Consider the following 22561-nt stretch of genomic DNA (forward strand, 5'->3'; position numbering starts at 1 on the left):
GCCCTCGTTTTTTTTTCCCCACAGCAATGCTTTTTCCCAGAAGGAAGTAGAGTAAGATAGTCAAAGAAAGAAAGTATGAATCAAGGATTTAATATCCAGCAAAACTCATTTTCAAGTATAAAGGGTACAGACAAACTTAGCAACATGCAAGGACTCAGGGAATACTATTCCTAAGACCCTTTCCTGAGAATGAGCTTCGGACAACCAAGATGGCTAGCACGGCACTGATATAAGGACTGACGGTGGACATTACATATAGTATATTTTACCTGTGGAACAAATACTGTGTGAGGGCTAAGAAACACTGTAGACAAAGTGCAACTATGAAAAAATGGGGGAAAGTAGATGCAAATATATGCATAGATGTATATATGTATCTACAGACACATACCTTTCCTAGCTGTGTTTGCTGAAAAGGCCTGGACACAAAGAGCATCCCTAACACTAGATATGGTTTTAAAATGTAATTTCTCACTAAAAGAACCTGGGGCTCATTAGAGAAATGGTAAATTCCAGGTATAATGTGATGATTTGATATAGATGTGATAATTTGAGTTTCAGTAATAATAAATGCAATGTATTTAAGCAAATAATTATGTTTAAATCCATAAGTTCTTAAATGATCTCTTAAAAAATGAATTGGTCAACTTTGAGGTATGACAGGGAACCAATTCATGAGAATTAGTAAATGAAGGGAAAGAAACACACATTTATCTTTCTTTCCCTACATGAACTATACCATTGATTAATCAATAATAATGAAGAATCTCTTTATAAATGTATTCCAACTAATAAATGGAAAGAAAGGATAGAATTAAAATAGCATCATTTTGCAAATCTAATGAGTTAAAGAATGTACACATTAAGCATCAAAGTTGTTCCTATCATTAAAAGAGAGACAACCAGATATCACGTGCCTTCTATGATCTTACCAAATACCACCTAAAATCTTGCCAAAGTGAGTCTGATCCAGGGTCTGGATCCAGTTGCCAATTTTCAGGAAATACAGAGGACATGGGAACATGTTGCACTGCACCAAGAGACTGCAGTCAGCACAATCCAGATTTGGGGAAACTCTAAAGATCAAATGGCCTGGATTCTTGTGTACAGATTTTAAGGAAAAGAAAGGGACAGAGAGGAAATCTATAAGTTAAAAGAGACTTAAAGACACACTGAATTTTTTAAATAAGCAAGACTAAACTATAGTGCTAAGGATGCACATATGCAGGAGAACACTATAAAATGCAGCGAAGTGATTATAATAAAGTCAGGATATGGTTACTTTTGTGGGGAAGGTGGGACTTCTGGGTGGGTGTATTAGTCAGGGTTCTTCAGAAAACAGAACAAGATATTTATAGATACATACATACAAATCTATCTATCTGTCTATCTATCTATCTATCTATAGATTGATTACAGGAATTGACTCACGAGATTGTGGAGGCCGAGAAGTCCCACGATCTGCCATCTGCAAGCTGGAGAACAGAAAAGCCAGTGGTATAATCCAGCGTGAGTCTGAAGGCCTGAGAATCTGGGGACCGATGGTATAAGTCCGAGTCTGAGTCCCAAAGCCTACGAATCAGGAGCTCCAACGTCTGAGGGCAGGAGAAGATGGGTGTCTCAGCTTAAGCAGAGAGCAAAGTTGTCCTTCCCCTGCCTTTTTGTTCTATTCAGGCTCTGAATGGACTGGATGATGCCAGATTGGGGGAAACTCTAAAGGTCATATGGCCTGGAATACATAAATTTTAAGGAAAAGAAAGGGATAGAAAGGCAATCTGTAAGTTGAAAAGGACTTAAAAACACATCAGATTTTTAAAATGAGCATTGGTAAGGGCAATCTTCTTCACTCAGTCTACTGATCCAAATACTAATTTCTTTCAGAGGCACCCTCCTTACAGACACACTCAGAAATACATTATGTTTTACCAGCTATCTGGACATCCCTTAGCCCAGTCAAGGTGACACATAAAATTAACCATCACAGTGGGTGACAAAGTCCTATTTATTGACTTGACAAGAATGTTCATCTCAGAATAATTGTCATACAATCGTTTTATGTTGTTTTCTGTATCTGTGTTTTATAATAATAATATCATATTATTATAATAATAGCCCACCTGAAAGGGCTCTCCACCCTCTGTGGGTGGGAGAAGAGCCTGATGTAAGGTTAGGAGATGGGAGGAATTCCTCTACAATGTTGGGGAAGCAAGCAGGAAGCAAGGTGGCCCTTCCCAGTAGGCTGATGAACCACCAGCACATTTTTGGTTTCTCCTTACCGCGTGGGAAATATCACTGGACCCTCCTCGAGAGAACTATTAATTAATAATACTGGATAATTATTATTTTTAAGTCAGGAGCTATGCAAAAAGTACTTTAACTCAGACAGGTTAGGAAAGCTCAAACTAATTTCACAGACACCTTTTTTGTTTGTTTGTTTGTGTTTTTTTTTGCGGTACGTGGGCTTCTCACTGTTGTGGCCTCTCCCGTTGCGGAGCACAGGCTCTGGACGCGCAGGCTCAGCAGCCATGGCTCACGGGCCCAGCCGCTCCGCGGCATGTGGGATCTTCTCGGACCGGGGCACAAACCCGTGTCCCCTGCATCGGCAGGCGGACTCTCAACCACTGCGCCACCAGGGAAGCCCCACAGACACCTTTTGAAATAGGTTGTAAGTGCATGAGGATTGGAAAGGGGGTGTATGACTTTCTGGAAAAAGCAAACCTTGTTCTAGCCCTCACCGTCAAATCCTGTTTCACCTAGAGCTGTGGTCAATTCAACTGAGTGTACTACTGTGCTACGGTTATCTAATTCTTGGTGATTTAAAGACTTTTAAAATCTGTAAAATGGAAACATTTCATCCAATTAAAAAGAAAATTTCCCATTGCAAAAAGCTTATTAGCCACTAGAATAAATGACTAAAGGAAGTTTTGCTATCTCTCTCCCATGACAGCTCACAGAGCCATCTGCTCAGAGTCCCCCAGGTTCAGGCACACATGGAGACAGGTCTGACAGATGTCTCTTTGGTGTCTCCCAAGGAGATTATGACTGCACTGTCACTGCCCAGGTGTGATGGCCATCACAGGAAGGCAGAAGAGCATGGCGGCTGGAACACAGACGTGTGTCAGAAAGACTTAAGTTCAAATCCTGGCCTTGGTCACTTACTAGCTCTGTGACATGGGGCAAATTAATTAACCTTTCCAAATGTTTGTTTCCTCATCTATAGAATGAGGGTAGTGATCACAACTATTTCATTAAGTTGTGTGAGAAATGAATGTAATGATGGATGTAAAGGGCAAAATACCTGACACACACAAGAACTCACTAAGTGTGAGCTATTCTATCTTTATTACTATTAACGTCAAGATCATCACCAGAAGGATAGTCTGTTAAGGAAGAAAATACTTTAGACCAGTGGTTCTCAAAGTGTAGCCCCCAAACCAGCATCATCTGCATCACTTGGGGACTTCTTAGAAACGCAAACCACCCCCCTCCCTCCAACTCCAGACCTACTGAATCAGAACCTCTGGGGTAGGGCCCAGCGATGTGTGTTTTAACAAACCCTCCAGTAATTCCAGGCAAGCTAGAGTTTGAAAACCATTGATCTCATTCCATCGTCTGTTGAAGCCTCCTGTAAACTTTTGCAGCCAGAGAATTTGAAATTTTCAGGAAGGCTGCTAAAATTTTGTTTTATTGACTGAGCACAATCAACTTGAAATCTAGCCTTGATTCTATCAGCCAGTGATGCTGAAGAGAGAATCCCTGCCTGAAGTCTCACTAGCTTTATAAGTACACTGACAGCAAGATTGTGGATTGTCATCTATGTGTTCCTCAGCATCTCACACGCTGTCTGACAGGCTGTAGACACTCGATAAATATTCATTGCCTGAACAATGAATGAAGAGTTAGGAGAAAGACTGGAGATGATTATAGCATTCCACCAGCAGATAAATGCAAATCTAAGGTAATCTAACTTAGGATTTTGCTTTAAAATACTTGCTTTCTAGAACTCAGGGGACAATCATCTGCTTGGCTTAGTCAGCAATGTAAGCATATCTTATTAAAATGTACGACTTCCAACTGAAATTTGAAAAAAGGATCAACAGTGATTTTAAAACCTTTTAAATAACTAAATTCCCACTGAAACTGAATTTGGGGCAGTACTCAGTTAGCCCTTGGATTAAAGAGACAACCAGAAGAAAACAAATGGACAAAGAAGGATTTTAGCTATTGTTTTAAATGCAATTCTGGGGCTAGACCCTGAAAATAAAGAGAGGGAAATTACTTTCTCCCTCTATGTATGTATACACACACACACACACACACACACACACACACACACACACACACACACACACACACATATATATAATACATGTATATTATAATAGAAGCATAAATGATCCTTTATACCCTGAAGCAAGACAAAAATCCAGATCAAAGGAAAATAAAAACTATACTGAATATAATTTATTAAGGCAGGAAATTATAAAAATTTTGTTTAAGAAGGTTTCAATAATTCCAAATTTCAATTAATCTGCCTAACTCATTAAACTAATGTATTTAGAAAGCAGCAGTCATTATCTAGTTGAAGCACCACATCTTCATATAGAAAAATATCTTTTCCTTTAAGATATAGTACCTAAGACTAACAAGTGCAATTCTGGGAGGCACAGGAAAATTAAATGCAGTTTGGCACCCATACACACCTAGTGACTCTACAGAAAAATATTAAAGTGATAAAAAAGTGCCAGCAGCAGTAATGCCAAGATCATCCATATTTATTTTGCTTCTTGTATGTGACCATCTATCAGTGTGAAGAGCCCTCAGTAAAAATGAATGGTTTTATCAATATTCTCAGCAAAACATATTTGGTTTCATCATTGTAAGATCTACTGCCACCAACCTTGAAAGTTTGGTCTCCTGGCCGGGGGACACTACCTCTCTTGCAGATCAGTATAATCTGATGAAAAGCATATATTATCTAGAGCAGCTCTATACATTAGAGAAAAAGAAAAAAGAAAACTGGGTGACTGACAGCAGTTCCTTGGTGGCACCTGATGAAATAATGCAGCATTAACTAATGAATTAATAGGGATATTGGACCTATCATTTTTTATTTTGGGATTAGAAGTAATGGAAGACCCTCAGGCACTAAAGAGGCAACATCCATTCATTTGTAAGTAGGTTGAGAAAGATAAGAGACATCCCAAAGAGCTTAACTTACTCTCAAGGAGAATTTACTGACTCATACATTCATCCGTTCAGTCATTCATTTAGTTCTCTGTAATTCTGTACTTGGGTGTGCCTTTAGATTTACTTTAGTATTTAAAAAGTAGGACGATTGACTTGTCCATTTTTCTCTGCATTCTACTGACTCTCTTTTTGGTGACTGCAAACTTTTCAAGGATTTCCTTCTTGTGAGACATTTAGAAACCTCTCTAATCTTTCTGAAATTAATAAAAATAGTTTAAAAATATTCCTCTTTTAAAATTTGACAATGTTCCCTCCATTTTTCCACTTAAAAAAGTGACTTATACCCTACAGCAGTGGTTGTTCACAACTGTGATAATGGTAGAAAAACTCAATACTCCTTAAAGAGTCACATGTCTGCTGAATCTTTGCACAGTTAAGGAGAATATAAATTTCTAATACTGAAATTATGGAATTTGGGAGCTGAAGAATATAAAAGGTACCTAAGAAAGAAAAAAATGCTCCAACCTCCACCACTATGTAATGACTCCCAAAGCTCTGTCTGAAGCCCAGTCTCCTTTCTGAGCTCCAGGCTGGACACAGAGCTGCCTTCCTGACACTATCATTCTGATGGTAAAGAGGTCTGCAAGGTCTTCTCACACACAAACACACACACCCACACACACACAGCATTTGCCATCATGAATTCTTGAAATGGCCTTTTAAGAGTGGGCCTTTATACGGGAAGTGAGCTGGCTTCTCCATCTAGAGATAGACTCAGGAGATTGTATCAGCAAACGTTTTCGTCCATGCCTGTTTCTGATGCCAACCAATGTTGCAAATAGCAGATGACAATTCTGATCCTCCCAGATGCTAGCAGTGCAGTTAGGAGCTGTCCTCACTACATGCTCCGCTTGCTGGCTAGCATTTGAAGGAGCAATTTTATTACTTGCTTGGATTAACTGATGAATATACACGCAGCGGTCTTTTTGAGAAACCTTACTTAATAGTTCTGCAGAAGCTATGCATTTGACCCAAAGAATAAAATGGGTAGTCAGTAACTACAGAGGTGTATTCCAATACTTCACTATTGGCTCACTAGCACCTGAGTCTCTTCATTAGGGATGAACCCCAGACCACCAACAGCTGGGCAAAGATGACGAGAGATTACAGGACAAAAACTGAGAGATGGCTGTTACTGCCACAAGCTGGGACCTATCTCTGATGTGTGTATGTAATTCCTGCTGTAACAGGGTCTTTTCAGTTACACATAATAAATCCCCTCGTTTAAATGACTGGGATTAGGTGATCAGTACTGTTCCTTTTGCTTTAGCAACCTATAAGATGAAATGTGAACTCACGTAGCCTCGAGGGAAGGGAGTAAGTCAGGCTGTATGATCAAGGCCTAATAAAAACCCCTCAAGACGTTACAATGGTTACACATGCTCCACAGGCACCTGAGACTTAACATGGCCAAAACCAGTTACCATCCTCCTCCTAAAATACCCTGTTTCTCTTCCTACTGCCATCTTTCCATGACTGGTACCATCTGCCCGACCACATCTAGACACCATGTCCTACCATTTCTAAATCCTATCTGATTTACCACCCTGAGTTGTTGGGTCAGATATAGTAGTTGAAAGTGGACATTTAGCAGGTGAGGCAAGTTGAAAGATGGAATGGACCACCGTGAGGAGGCAGGGGAAGTCAGGAGGAGGTAGTAATGCTCTCTGTCCTTCAAAGAGTCCTAGGTAGTGAGCTAACCATTTCCGGCCTATATGGGTGGAGCATGTGTGTCTGGAAGAGATCCAAACTGCATGTCCCCCTCCATAGAGACCCTCTGTACTGACATAGTTTTTTTCAACGGCTTCTTGGTACACTGGTACACCAGAAGCTGTCAGGAAGTCCCCTTGGAGACTGATAATTGCTGCAAGTATTGGCTGGCTGCTGAGAGACTAGTAGTGAGAACTACAGGATGTCATGTTCCATGTGGCACCACCAAAGTCCTGAGAGACTCTGCAGTCCTGGCTACCGTGCTGTCTAGCGGAGTCCCAGGGACAGGAATTGAATGCAGGCCTCTCCAGCCACTGCCACCTCCTTCCTCCCTGAATACAGTAGCCACCAGGACACGTGACCTTGAGAAGTGTGAAGGTCAAAGCCAGCAAGTTGAGTTCAAACTAAGCCACTGGTTAAAGAGACAAGCTGGAAAATGACAGTTAGAGAATGGAGATGTGGGGCAGGGAGTCAAAGCACCAGGAAAGTCAAAAGTGAGAAGAGGCAGAGCTGCTCTGGATGAATTCTGAGGACAAAGTGTGAATGCCTGTTGGGATCTTTACCTGCTCCCAGGATTCTGTTACTGGGCAAGCCAAGATCGTTCAGGTGGTTCAGACAGGGAGCAGAGCAGCAAGTTGAGGTGGTTCATGCTCAAAATCCATGATTCCACTGTGTTGTAACAGGTAAGCTCATCTGCGGAGGAAGAGAGACTGGGATGGGTAAGAGATTCCCCAGAACTGTAGATGTCTGAAATAGCCTCCGTGGGAATGGAAAGGGAGTTGACCAGGGACACAGAAGCAGCACCCAGCAACCCCGGGGACCCCGCTGAAGCTGGAAACCACACATTAAGTGTAGCAGCCTTACACTTGAGTGTGTGGTTTCCTACAGTGCTGCTAAGCAGTTTCAGGAGAGGGAGCCAACTGCAGAAGTGATAAAAGCTTTGCCATGAACAAAGTAGGGTACAGTGGTTATACAACATAAGGGAGTGAGGGAGAAGCAAATGAACATTTACTGTGTAGGTCTAGATTGGAGAAGAAAAGAAGGTGTGAGGGTTATTTCTGTTTCAACTTGGCTGAGCCACGGTGCCCGTTTATTTGGTCAAACGTTATTCTGGATGTTTCTGTGAGGGTGTTTTCAGATGAGATTAACATTTAAATCAGTAAACTTTATGTTAAGCAGATTGCCCTCCATAACGTGGGTGGGCCTTAGCCAATCCGTTGAAGGCCTTAATAGAACAAAAGACTGACCTCCCCCAAGCAAGAAGGAATTCTGCTAATACACAGCCTTTGGACTTGAACTGCAACATCAGAGTTTTCCATGGGTCTCCAGCCTACCAGCCCACCCTGCAGATTTTGGACTTGCCAGCCTCCATCAGCATGTGAGCCAAGTTCAGTAAAGGTAACGGAATGTGGGAAGAGGAAGAATGGTAAATTACTAAATTCACAGTTAGGGGAGTTTCAGAGTTCAGATGCAGAGCAGATCTGAATGAGAACAAAGTCAGGAGAGTGGAGTAAGAGAATGAGGTGCAGGTGCGTCTGTGGGCTGTCTGCCCACATGCACCCTGAGGCAGTGCACTCAATGAGTGTGGGAGAATGGAGAGAGAAGACTGAGAGCCAGGGTGCCAGCAGACAGGGAGGGCTGCTTGCTCACATTCCAATGGCTCCTTATCACCTCTAGGGAATGGCAGGAAGCCCTTCATGACCTGGCCCTTCGCCCCGTGCTGGCTCACCTCTGCTCAGCCCCAGGCCAGCCCAGCCTCAGCCACCCTGACTTTCTCATCCGTGGTGTGGAAGACTAAACTCTCAGTCTTCAAGCCTTTGCACATTCCATTCTTCTTGCCCTTCTTGGAAGGGCAATCCACTCCTCGCCCTCCCCCCACCCCATTCATACTGGCAGCTTCAAATGAAATCAAAAAGAATTCTCACCTTGACAAGCACACCTAATAGACCCAAGACCATCTGGGCAACAGTCTCTTAAAAGGTCAGGAAAATTTCTTCCTATACTCAGTAATTAGCTGTACCTTGAATGAAACAAACTGCACTTTTCTGTGGAACTGCAAGTTCCACAAATCCTTTAAAAACTTTCAGGCTGATCAATCCAAATCACATCCCAGGATTTGAGCTTTCCAGATTTATTGATAATTCAGGTAGCATCAGAGAACTGCATTAATTACTTGCAAAGATGATAACAGGTGGCAACAGATGGACTCACCTCTAAGCTCTTCATTATCTGCAGGCCCTTGCCCATTGCCAGACTTCGAATCTCAATGTTTAGTGCAGAGACATGCTTTCTGCCTTGATTTCTTTTCCTATTCTTGATTTCCCCCACTATAGCCTCTTCTGAACTTAGTACTTTATCTAAAAAGTGGTAAATAAAACATGAGCCTGGTTTTAACTTTTAAAGCATAAAGTAGTTCAATAAATAGAGGAGTGGATGGATGTTAATCAATTACAGTTGATTCATGGCTTTCCAACTGATATCTGGATCAGAGACTCTGGCAGTGAACTTTAAGGAACCAGGAGCTCTGATTTCTTTCTTTGGCCTGAGAAAAATTCACCCCTTTGGCTCATTTTCTTCCCTCCATAAAGATTGTATGGTGGTGGGGAGAGACCTTAGGGGACTGGAATAACTCCATTCCAAGTGGCCACCCTTGCATGTTTGCTCATCTTCCCAAACCATTGTCTTCAAGTTCTCCCTAGTAATACAGACAACAGCATCATTACAGAGTCACACTGATGAGCAGAGTTGTCCACAGGTGACCCTTCTTTTTACATTAAGCAAGCTGAAGCTCGTAGTGGCAGACACAAAATATGATTCCTTGCTTTCTTAAACTAAACGCTCTCCTTCTTTAATAAACTCCTCATTCACTGTGAAATTGAAAACACAGCCTTTTCCTGATGACCAGATGGCCTAGCAAACTTAATCAATTCAAGCACTCCACACTTCCTCCCCACTACCCTCCACAGTGGGGAAATCAAGAGGCAAACTCCTTATTCCTCCCAGATGCCTACCTCTCTTGAGGGCTTCCCCCAATCTTTATTCTTTAAAAAGAGCAATGGAGTAGGGAGAAAGCAAATATTTCTTTAAAGCTCTAAAATAAATCTTTCAGAGGAGGATGACAGTAAATGAATAAAAGAAATGAGTCAAAATTATACCTTGATTAATATTTAATTCAACAAGAATGTCACTTACAGTTATTCTAATTTATCTGGTATAGTTGTTTCAATTACAATTTCCCTTCAAATTCATATCTAGTATTCCAGACAGTAAAGCAAAGAAATTCTGATGGGTAATGTAGGGCAATGTGAGTAGAATCTTACCTCCATCAGTTGATATCCACTTAATACTATGGACTGTTCCAGCTAATAAAAGCTTATCATGATTCCTGAGTTTCTTTGGGTTTATTTTTCTTTAACAATCTTACCTAGGAGAATTTATTAAACTTCCCAAACCTATTTCTTCTACCCGAGGAAATGGGTACCTTAGGCTTACCAATATATGAAAAAATAAAGGGAAAGAAATTCATATTGGTAAGCTACTTTCCTGCACAGATAAATTGACTACCAAAAGGAATTATTCCCACAGTTAGGTCTCTCACATCATCAGGAAATGTACCCTCTCCTCCTTCCTCAAACCAGTTTTGGAGATGGTGACTAATGTTCTTATTTACATGGGAACTGATATCTCCTTCATTTATTGTTTAAAATAGTAGCATGTTAGGGTTGCTATGAATTGTAAAGGAAAATTAGCTTGCAACAAGGAGTTTTATTAACAGAGTTGTGAAGTGAAACCAAAACTGAAGTGGCAGCAGCTTTTCTGCATTTGGAAAATATGGTCTCAGAAAATGTACAAGCAAGTCACATACACACTTGTTTCTAAAAGCTCAGGACACTAAAGCGTTCCCAAAAGCATGGCAATAAAGCCATCATTCAGAAATAAAAGTGGATTATACAGGTTCCCGCCTAAACACTTAGGTGGCATATTTTCCCATCCTTTCAATATTTCATTTGATAAAAAGGCAACTTGACTAAATAGCTCCTGTGTCCTATTCTTTACTAACAGGAAGTGGTTATTATGAATCTTCATTTTTTATATTCATTGTAAAATGTAGTTAATTGGAAGCTTTAGATATATACAAAAAGCTTGTTTATATGAAAATTCCTCCCTAGAAAGGATAAGAAATCCTCCCGGTTCAACAGAAAACAATTACTCACTAATTCAAGACAGTAAAAACTCTCTCCTCACCATAAAAAGGCATAAACTAATAAAAAGTTTTGATATTTTTGTTTATTGGTGATTTTATGCATACTATTTATAAAAATTGGTTAGTGCAGAGGGAGACTAAATAATGTTAACTGTTTCAAGCAATAGTCTGAATGCTAATTAAAGAGTAAAGAGATAGACTTAGAACAATGTTTTTTCCCTCCACAAAACATTTTAACTAGAGGATCACAGGATATTTATTTTAAAACTTTCTAATCAGTAAAAGAAACATTTCCTTGGTGCAAAAAAGGAACAAACATCACCCAACATTCCCTATAAATTCTTCAGCAAGGAAAATTGGGCGTAATAGAAAAAAAAGAGCACAGATTTTTGTTCCTAAAATAAACTTTATGCAATCACAGGAAGCACTTAGATCCCTTTTTTTCCTCCTCTTGCAGGAAAATGAAACAATCTCTGGGCCACAGAAAATAACACAAGTTTTAGAAAATCCCTGTGGTGTGAGAGAAAAAAAACTTCAGGTGAATCTCTTCCGAGTCCCATCAATGATGTAAAGGACAACAGATGTTCAAAGACTCAGGTACTTCAACAAGAAGTAATTGATTTGTACTGGTGAGAGTGATGACTCCATCCGAGGTTCAGGAAAACAGGACAGCAGAGAGGCACACACACAACACTACAATCAATGTGTCTACACACAACTAGCTCCTGGCTTCATTTTGGCTAAAACAGCAAGTGTAAGAAGAGTAATGATGGCAAGAAGTGCAGAAGAAAAGATGCATAAGAAGAGGGGAAGAAGAAAAAGTGGATAGGACTATTTTATTTTAGATTGCCAGCAGGTTCCACTAAAAATTAGTAAAAATATGGGCATGCCAATCATGGATGGGGCAATTTAAGAAAAAACAATTCATGACTGTGGATACATATGGTACATATGCAAAAATTCATACACTGCGATTGGGTAGAAGAAAAGTTTATAACGTTTTCATTAAATTTAATTATAGGTGTCAAGAGAATAATATAATACTTTCTGCCTTAAAAGTACTTTTTCTTAGAATATCCAGTTAGGAGGGTATTTTTGCCATTGCTACAAAGGGCACATTAGTAGGCAAACATTTGTATAATCCCACCATAGACTTATCAATTAAGTCCTTCTCAGGATGAAAGATCAAAATATAGTTTATACAGAGTAAATCAGGAAGAACTTCAGACTTTATAGAGATTTCTCCCTCTGTGGCTTTAATGTAAAAGGTGATTCCACAGAATCTTTTTAACACCATCTATTTGGGCTGTGACATTCCATGACCACACCTTGAATTTAACAGGTCAGAAATAGGATAATAAAATAAGTTGCATTCAATAGATTAAAAATGTAGTTTCACATGACTTTTTAGACTGTTGGGTTTTGGCAACAGCAACTAGGCAGAATGAACTGCTAAATCATTTACGGTGCCAAAATACACATTTCACTTCCTCATGCTCTTCCATCACCCTTCTCCAGCCCTGGTTCCCTTAGGGAGCTCTTCCTGTGATGGTTTTCCAGCTGGTCTCCCTATTTTCCCAGATTTCGTTACTGAATTCCCCTCCCTCGTATCCCCAGCCCATCACCATGGCCCTCGTTTCCTACATGTGGCTGGATCAACCTTTTAAAAATATGGCTTCCATAAGTCACTTCCAGAGTCAAGAACTTATGAGAGCCAGTTTCTTCGTTACCTGACAGAGATAGCTGACACATACATGCACAAACACGTATGCATGTGTGTATGTTTTAATGCAGGTTGTAGCTTTCCACGTACTTTTTAACAACATAACCCAGGGATCATTCCATTTCAGAACATATGGAGGTGCCTTTATTCTCTTTCATAAGCTGCATGATACTCCACTATAGGGATGTTCCACAATTTATTTAACAAGGCTCTGTGGAAGGGAAATGGGTGGTTGACTGAGCAGAAGGAGGAAATATATTTTTTTCTACAAATGATATTTTTAAGGTTACATCATACACACAAAAGAATATGTACAAGTGAATATGTACAAGAAACAAAACAATATCAGTGACTCCACCCATCCTCCCAAGTTAAAAAAAAACAAACTAGTTTACCAACACTGTATTTACCTTTGTGTTCCTTTCATGCCTCACTCCCGTCTCTCACCCTAAAAGTAACTCTTCTCTGATTTTAATGTTTATCATTCCTATGAGTTTCTAAGAAAATTTTATTATATGTTTATATTGCTAAATCAGTTGGTTTTGCTTGTTTTTGAGTTTTATAAGATGTCTTTGCAAAGGTGTTGCTGAAATAGGATCTCCATACTGTAAACAGTCTTCTGTAACTTGCCATTTTTGCACATTATGTTTCTAAGATTCATCCATTTTTAAAAAGTAGTTGTAGTTCATTCATTATCACTGCTGCAGAATATTCTACTGTGTGACTACACTACAATGAATTTATCCATTCTTCTATTGCCAGACATTTGGGTTATTTGCAGGTTTTTGCTACTCCGAACAGTGCTGCTATGAACACTCTTATATATCTTCTGGTGCACATGTGCAAGAAATCCTCTAGGAAATACCAAGAACAGAGTAGTAGGTTATGTGACCGTAATATTATAACAAAGTGTTCTTCAAAGTGGTTGTTTACCGTTTTACCACCAATGTCTAGGATATGTCCCTTCTAATACTTGGTTTTTAAGACTTCTTAATTTTTACAATCCAGTGAATATAAGTGGCCTCTCATTGGTTTTGATTTGCATTATCCTGATTACTACTGGGACTGAGCTGCTTCTCTTATGTTTACTGGCCATTCATGTTTTCTCTTCTGTGAAATGCCTGTTTTGTTTCTATTGTCTAGTTTTCAATTAAGCTATCCTTTTTAAATTTTCTTACTGATTTGTAGGAATTCTTGAATTCTTAGGAATAACTAGTTATAGGCGCTGCAATATGTTCTCTCAGTTTCCAGTTTATCTCCTCAATTTCTATATGATGTCCTTTACCAAAGAGACATTCTTAATTTTAACGTAATGCCAAATTTATCAATCTTTTCTTTTCTTTTGTATTTGTTTAAGAGATTCTACACTCCTAAGGTCACAAGGTCCTATATTTTCTGCAAAATTTAAAATTTTTACTTTTAAAATTGATTTTTATATGGCATAAGGTAGGGATCCAATTTTTTCTGTCCCAGCACTGTTTCCCCAATGATCTGCAATACCCATTTTGTCGTAAATCAAATATTCAAATATGCACACACTGTTTCTAGGTTCTCTATTTGTCAATTTTCTATCTTTTATTAACACTGTCTTAATTACTGTCAGTTTATAGTATCTTGATATCTCGTAGGACAAGTTGGCCTCCTTGTCTTCCTGCTTATTTTTCTTCTTTTTCGGGAGTTTCTTAGCTATTCTTGGATCTTTACTCTTCACGTAAATTTTGAAATCAGTTTGTTAGGCTCTATTAAAAGGGAGAATTATTTTTCATGGAATGTCTTTTTATACCTTTAAAATTTTGTCTGGAAGGCATGTATTATAGATAAAAATATAGTTTTAAAATCTTATGACTGCTTGTTGTGTCAAGGTCGAACTGCACTTCATGTCATTCAAGGCCCTCTGTAATCTGATCAGTTTTTCCCATCCTATTATCCTATTACCCATGGCATCCAAATATGAAACTACATCTCCAAGTAGGCTAGTTTTCCCACAGCTCCCCAGGAGACACTATATTCCGCCCACTTACACCCATTTCTTTGCTCATATTATTTCCTCCTATTTAATCCCCTATTCTTCAAACCTGATTCCAGATCTTCTTTCTCCAACCCATTTCCCTAAAACTACTAATGTACTTAGAGTTCAGCTCTTATTCATTTTAACATTTACTTTGTGATAGTTTAGTGTCCTCAATTAAAGTAGAAGCTCCCTATGGACAGGTATGGGCTGGGAAACAGTTGAAGAAATATTTTTGATTGGTTCTTCTCAATGTTAAATGGATTTTAGACTAATCACTATTGTTGACCTTTGGGTCCAGTCACAATAAGGCCTTTTAGTTTGAATATCTTGGCTTTCTTTTGTACTTGATCTCGGTAAGTAACTAGATTAGTGAACTACAAGAGAAAGCCAGTAATTAATGGAATTTATTTGCAAGGAACTTTTACAACATAATTAGAAAATACTTTCATCCACAAAGACAGCCTAATAGCATATTCTCATGGTGGTTTACAATGTATCTGTATAGTCCTCCATCTGAAGAGATGATAAAGAAACAAGTGTGTGAACCATAATTAAATCCATTAGGCACAGTGTGAGAAATAATGTTTAAACAACAGTTCAACAGCTGCAACACCCATATTCTACAAAATGTTTTTTTAATGCTTGAAACAGATACAGTTAAAGATAATTTATTGTTCCTATTTTATATTTCAAAATAAATAACAACAAAAAATCATTATTGCTTGATACATTCAATTTGTAAAAGACAACTGATGTTATTGTAGAGGTCCAAACTAACCTACAGTATTAAAATTACTAAAGGCATGGGGTATAAATGGGCTAAAACAAAAAATAACAACTAAAATATCTACAAAAGATTAAAAATAATAAAGACTAGGAAAGCAGTTTGCAAAAATCTTCAAAAACACAACCACTTTTTGTCTTCTTTTTAAATTAAAGGATATTCTTTTGTTTTAAACATCCTTTATGTATTAATCAAGTTATCTGTTGTTATAAACCTGACATTCCTGGGAATAAAAGTCAGCTACTTTTCAATTAATAAGTTGAAAGTATGGTACATCAATATTTATACAGTCCATCTAATTTCAGACTTTAACAAGGTTTTGAAAGCATTGATATACTTTAAACTGAAGATTGGGTTTAAATGTTATTATTCAAATAAGAGTTTCTGATTAGAAAAGTGGTATATGACCAAATTCTATACTATACTCTATATAGACTTTAAGCCAAATTATTTAAAAATAGCTTTAAATGTGAAAACAATTTGCTGCTTCAGGTCATACAAGCAGATGTGCCAAAAGTAAGAAAAGAAAGCAAATTATTGAACTGATTATGCTTCAAGTTTCCATCTGAACTCCAAACATCAGTAGTCACTCAGACTGGCACAAGGAAGAGACAATGCTCATCTAGTTGTTCAAAAAGGTATCTTTAGTTAAAAAAATGAAGAGAGACTTTGAAAAAGGGATTTGAAAACAACTATACATGGCAACTGTGACATTTCAGGCATTTAAAAAGGGTTATCTTCTGATAAAAATACTATTCTGGAAAGTATAATCCAATATCAGAAATCAATTCATGAATACATCATTCTTTTTTTACTAACCTTATTGAAGTATAACTGATGCACAATAAACTGAACATATTTAAAGTGCACAACTTGATGAGTTTTGATATAGGTATATACCTGTGAAAACTTCACCATAATCAAGTTAATGACCATTCCATTACTTCCCAAAGTTTCCTCATTTCCTTTTTAATCTGTCTCTCTCTCCATACCCTTTCTCTCCCAGTACCCATCTCCAGGCAACCACTGATCTACTTTGTCTAGTAAAGTATGCATTTTCTATAATTGTATGTACATAGAATCACACAGGTTGTACCCTTTTTGTCTGCCTCATTCATTCAGCACTATTATTTTAAGAGTTAATAATTCACTCTCAAGATTTAATAATCCATTTTAAGATTTAATAATTCATTCCACTTTATTGCTAAGAAGTATTCTATTGCATAGTTACAGACAATTTGGTTTATCCATTCACCTCTGGGTGGACATGTGAGTTCTTTCCAGCATTTGGAAAATATAAAATAAAGTCGCTAGGAATATTTGTATGTAAATCTTCATGTGGATATATATTTGTTTCTCTTGGATAAATATCTAGGAGCAGAAGAGTTCGACTGTATGGTAAGTGCATCTTTAATTTTTTAAGAATGTGCCAGACTGTCTTCCAAATGTAAATGTACTATTTTACATTCCCACCAACAGTGTATGAAAGTTCCAGTGGATTCACATCATCATCGACCCTTGGTGTGGTCAGTCTTTTTCATTGTAGCCATTTTTATAGCTGTGTAGTGGTATCTCGTTGTGGGGTTTTTGTTTTGTTTTGTTTGCATTTCCCTAATGACTAAAGGTGTTGAGTATTTTTCATGCTACTTTTCAATGGTATATCTTCTTTGGTAAAGTCTCTAGTCACATTATCTGCCCATTTTAAAATTGGAGTTTTTGTCTTCTTATTAATGGGTTGTAAGAGTTCTTTATATAGTTTAGATACAAATTCTTTGTCAGATATGTTTTACAAATATTTTCTCCTAGTCTGTAAATTTCCTTTTAATTTTCTTAATTATGTTCTTCCAACAGCTGTTTTAAATTTCTGAAGTACAATTTATTAACTTTTTCTTTTATAGATTTATAGCGATTTTCTGTGCCCTAATTAAGCAGTCTTTGCCTAACTCAAGATCATGAAGATTTTTCTCCTATGTTTTCCTTTTAGAAGTTCCATAGCTGTAGATTTTACATTTCGGTATATGATCCATTTTGATTTTATTTTTGTAGATGTGTAAGGTACAAGGCAAGGTTCATTTCTTTGTAAAAAGATGTCTAACTGACCACAATTGCTGAAAAGATGATTTATTCCTCATTGAATTGCCTTGGTACTTTTCTTGAAAATCAAGTTGTCATATCTGTATATGTCTATTTCTGAACACTTTATTCTGTTCCATGGGTCTATCTATCTTATACCAATACCACACTGTCTTGATTACTGTAGCTTTATAAGTCTTAAATCAAGTAGTGTAAGTCCTCTGACTTTAATTTTCCTTTTTGGAAACTGTTTTGGCTCTCCTAGACCCTCTTTAGTTCCATATAAATTTTAGAATCAAGTTGTCAGTTTCAACAAACGAGTCTCCTGGGATTTTGATTGGGATTGCATTGGATATAGATCAATTTGGGGAGAATAGATATTTTAACAATACTGAGTCTTCCAAACAATAAACATGATATCTCCCACCATTTATTTAAGTTTTCTTTGATTTCTTTCATTACTGTTTTGTATGTCAGCATAGCAGATCTTGCACATATCTTATTAGATTTATATTTAAACATTACGTTTTGTGCTATTATAAATTGTACTATTTTCATTTCAAATTCCAATTGTTCACTGCTAATATATAAAAATAAAATTCATTTTTGTATATTGACTTTGGATACTACAACTCTACTAAATTTATTTATTAGTTCTAGTTACTTTTGTGTATATTTTGGGAGATTTTCTCCATAGACAATCATGTTACTTGTGAAAAGACACAGCTTTATTGCTTCCTTTCCAATACGTATGCTTTTATTTCTTTTTCTATTCCACTGACACGACCTCCAGTACAATATTGAATAAAAGTGGTGAGCCTGGAGAACCTTGCCTTGTTCCCTTTCTTAGGAGGAAAGCAGTCTTTCACCATTAGTTAAGATGTTAAGTGCAAATTTTTTGTAGCTGCCTGCTATAAGAGTGAAAAAGTTGTCTTTTATTCCCACATTGCTGAGAATTTTTATCCGAAATGCTGAATTTTGTCATACACTTTTTCTACATCTTTTAGAGAAACATATGGTGTTTCTTCCTTGGTCTGTCCTTCAGTTTCTTTTTTTCTTTAATCTGCTGTTTACACTGATTGACTTTCAAATGTTGAACCAACCCTGCATTCCCAGGAAAATGACCCCCTTGGTCACAATGCATTACCCTTTCTATATAATGCTGGATTCAATTAAATAATATTTTGCTGAGAATTTTTGTATCTATGCCCACAAGGAGTGTTTGTGGTTTTCTTGCACTGTCTTTGTCTGGTTTGGGTATTAGGATAATGCTGGCTTCAAAAAATGAGTTGGGAAGTGCTCCCTCCTCTTCTATATTTTGGAAGCGTTCGTGTAGAACTGGCATTATTTCTTCTTTAAATGTTGGGTAGATTTTGCCAGTGATGGCATGTGGGACTGGAGTTTACTTTGTCAATTTACAACTACAACATACATTTCCTTTGGTGATTTATGACATTAAAGTTATTTCTTTTTTAGTGAGCATCCTTCTTCATTCCTGGTAATGTTCCTTATTCTGAAATCTGCCATACCTGATACTACTATAGCCACTCCACCTTTCTTCTGATGAATGTTCACACTGTTTATCTTTTCTATCTACTCCTTTTAATCTATTTGTGTCTTTATATTTAGAATGAATTTTTTTTAGACAATATAGAGTTGGGTCTCGCTCTTCTATCCACTCTGACAATCTCTGATTAGTCTGTTTTGAACATTTATATTCATTGTAATTATCAATATGTTTGGATTAAAATCCTCATCTTGCTAGCTGTTTTCTATTCATTCTAACTGTTCTTCATTCCTTTTATACTTTGATTTCTGCTTGCTTTTGGATTATGTACTTAGGATTCCATTTTATCTCTACTACTGGCTTATTATTTAACCTCATTTTAAAAAAATGTTAGTAGTAGTAGGCAGTCAACTGTCTTTTAAAATGATCAGAAACAAGTTAATAAGTATTTTTTTATTTTTAACCATTTTCAGAGCTCTTCTTCATTTCTTTGTACAGATCAAAATTTCTATCTGGTATTCTATTCCTTCTGCTTTAAGAACTTCCTATATAGCATTTATTGCAGCAAAGTCTGCTATTAATGAATTCTCTTAGCTTTTGTCTGAAAAAAGTGTGAATTGTTTTCACTGACGGCCTTTGAGATTTTCTCATCCTTGTTTTTCCAGCAGTTTTAATATGATATATCTAGGTTTTTAAAATCCCACTTGGAACTTTCTGAGTTTTGTTAATTCCCTAGTTTAATAAATTTTATTTTATTTAGAGAATTCTTAGCAGTTATCTCTTTAAATATTTTTTCTGTCCCAAGGTCCCTCTCCTCCTCTTCTCCTTATGAGATACAATTTATCCCCAGCTCTTATTTGTGTGTATGTGTGTTTTAAACTGTTTATACTCTTCGTACTTCAATTTGGGTACTTCCTGTTTACCTATCTTCCAAGTTCATCAACACTTTCTTCATTTGTGTCAAGTTTACTAACCAGCCCAAAGGTATTCTTCTTCCCTGTTACTTTTTAAATTTCTATTTTACTTGTTCTTATAGTTTCCATCTCTCTGTGAAATTCCTCATCTAATTAAGCTTGTTGTTCACTTCTTCCATTAGCCCCTTTAACATACTAATTAGCCATTTAAAAGTCCTTATTTGATAGTACCAACATCTGAGTCATCTCTGTGTCTGGTTCTGTTAAATGTTTTGTCTATCAAGTAGGGGGTTTATTTTTCTTGCTTTTTATGTTTTATAATTCTTTCATTAAATACTGGTTATCACGAGTAGGACAGTAAAGACTGAGGTAAATAGCATTTATAGCTGAAAATGGGTATGCCTCTTATTTTGCTAGAAACTTAAGGTGCAGCACTGAGTCAATTTCATCAGGAGTTGATCTTATTTAGGTTTTGTTGTTGTTATGGTTAAAGTGCACCACTGGCTTCAGATCTCTCTGGTATTACCTTGTGCCTAAGTTGAAGGATGGGGTTGCCAAAGGATTTTTTCTTATTGTTCCTGCTCTACCCTTAGCTTTTGACCTTCTCTATTCACATTTTTGCTCCCTCCTCCAATAGTAGACTGCTGTTGCTTGATACTTAGTGCTTGCTAGCTTGCTGTGGGGCAGTGGGTTCTTAGTTGTCCTGGCTCAGCCTCAGCTTTGGGCAAGTCCTGTGTCCCTGAGCCTTGGTCATTGGGCTTTCTTGGGGGTCCTCCTCCTCCCCAAGGACAGGATATTTTTAATGGTCCCTGGGGCCAGGATGTCTTTCTCTTCCTATTCCTCTAGGAATAGAGGGTTTTTCTGTTTCCTCTCCTCAGTCATAATGGGTCTTCATCTGATGACAACAAGATTTGTTGCCCTCCCCCAGTGACTTACAGTATTTGTTCCACAAGGAAGGGAGGTCAGGCAGGGCTCTGTTTTTCTCACAGAAGCAACTGCTCTTCTCCTCCAGGCCTATACACTAAGAAAGGCTTTTTTCAGTACCCTACCCCATGCTCAAATCTTCTCTTAGGTACCCAGTGAAGTCCATAGAGAAAAGTCTATAAGGGGGTGTAAACTCCCCTTCTGTTAGTAGCTTCCAGGGGTTCTAGATTCTCCTGTTATCCACACTCAACTTTCAGCAATGTGTTAAAATTTTTCACTGAATTTGTCTTACCTGTTTGTAGGGAGCTTGATGTCTTTTGTCTGTACTCTGCCAAAGGTGGGGAAATCCTTACATCCTGTCTCCTTGGAGGGCTCTGTCTTTCCTTACATTTCAGGCTACTACGTTGCACTGTAACTTAGGTTCTCTGGTCAGTTTAATTAAAAGTTATGATTTTGTAGATCATACAGTGTTTTCTTATTGTAAGGGTGGGTACGATATTCTTTCCAGTCTTCTCCATCCTAAGCAAAATTGAAACTCTCCAGTATTTTGTTGTTGTTGTTTTTGAACTTCACAAGCTGGCCCTAAAATTTATATGGGAATGCAAAAAATCAAGAATTGCCAAAGTATTCTTGAAGAACATCAAGGTGATGATAAACAAGACAGTGAGTTATTGGTGCAAAGACAGACAAATACACCAATGGAAAAGAATACAAAGCCCAGAAACAGACCCACAGGAACACAAACACTTAATTTACAACAGAGGTGGCATACTGCAGAATAGTGGAGGGAAACACAGTCTCACAAGTGACAATTAGATGTCCACCTGGTGAGAAACTTACACCCACCTTACCTAATAACCAACAGGCCAATTCCACATGGACAGTAGAACAAAACATAAAAGGCAAAACAACTCAATCGCCTCTACAAGTTAATATAGGGTAATATCTTCATGACTTTGAGGTATATATAAAAATATCAACAATCATAAAGGAAAATAATGATAAATTTGAATACACTAAGATTAAGATCCTTTGTTTATCAAAAGATACCATTAAGAGAGTGAAAGGCAAGTCATAGAGGGGGAAAGATATCTGCAACACATAGAACTGACAAGGATTCATATCAACAATATAAGAATATATACATGCTCCAACAACACATTAGAAAAATGAGCAAGAAATTTGAATGGTACTGCACACAAGAAGATATTTAACTAACCAATAACTGTATGTAAAGGTGCTCAACTTCATTTGTAATCAGGGAAATGCAAGTTAAAACCACAATGAGATACCACTAAACAACTACCAGTAATTCTACTCCCAGAAATAACTCAACAGAAATTCAAGCACATGAACACCAAGAAAATATATACAAGAATGTTCAGAGCAGCATTATTTGTAATAGTAAAACACTGGAATCAATGCAAATATCCATTTAGACAGTGGAATGGTAAGTTGTTT

At 37.5% G+C, this 22561-nt stretch overlaps 1 long non-coding RNA gene across 1 annotated transcript; it reads right to left on the minus strand.

The window, feature by feature from the left end:
• Nucleotides 1-4921: 4921 nt before the first annotated feature.
• On the minus strand, nucleotides 4922-21655 carry LOC132517183 (uncharacterized). The gene is made up of 3 exons (XR_009539617.1): nucleotides 21393-21655; nucleotides 7524-7653; nucleotides 4922-4989 (listed from the first exon to the last, which is right to left on the minus strand). It is a non-coding gene; the product is annotated as an uncharacterized LOC132517183 (long non-coding RNA).
• Between the last annotated feature and the right edge of the window lie 906 nt (nucleotides 21656-22561).

This window comes from Lagenorhynchus albirostris, chromosome 1 (genome assembly GCF_949774975.1).
Source record: "Lagenorhynchus albirostris chromosome 1, mLagAlb1.1, whole genome shotgun sequence".
Taxonomy (NCBI): Eukaryota; Metazoa; Chordata; class Mammalia; order Artiodactyla; family Delphinidae; genus Lagenorhynchus; species Lagenorhynchus albirostris.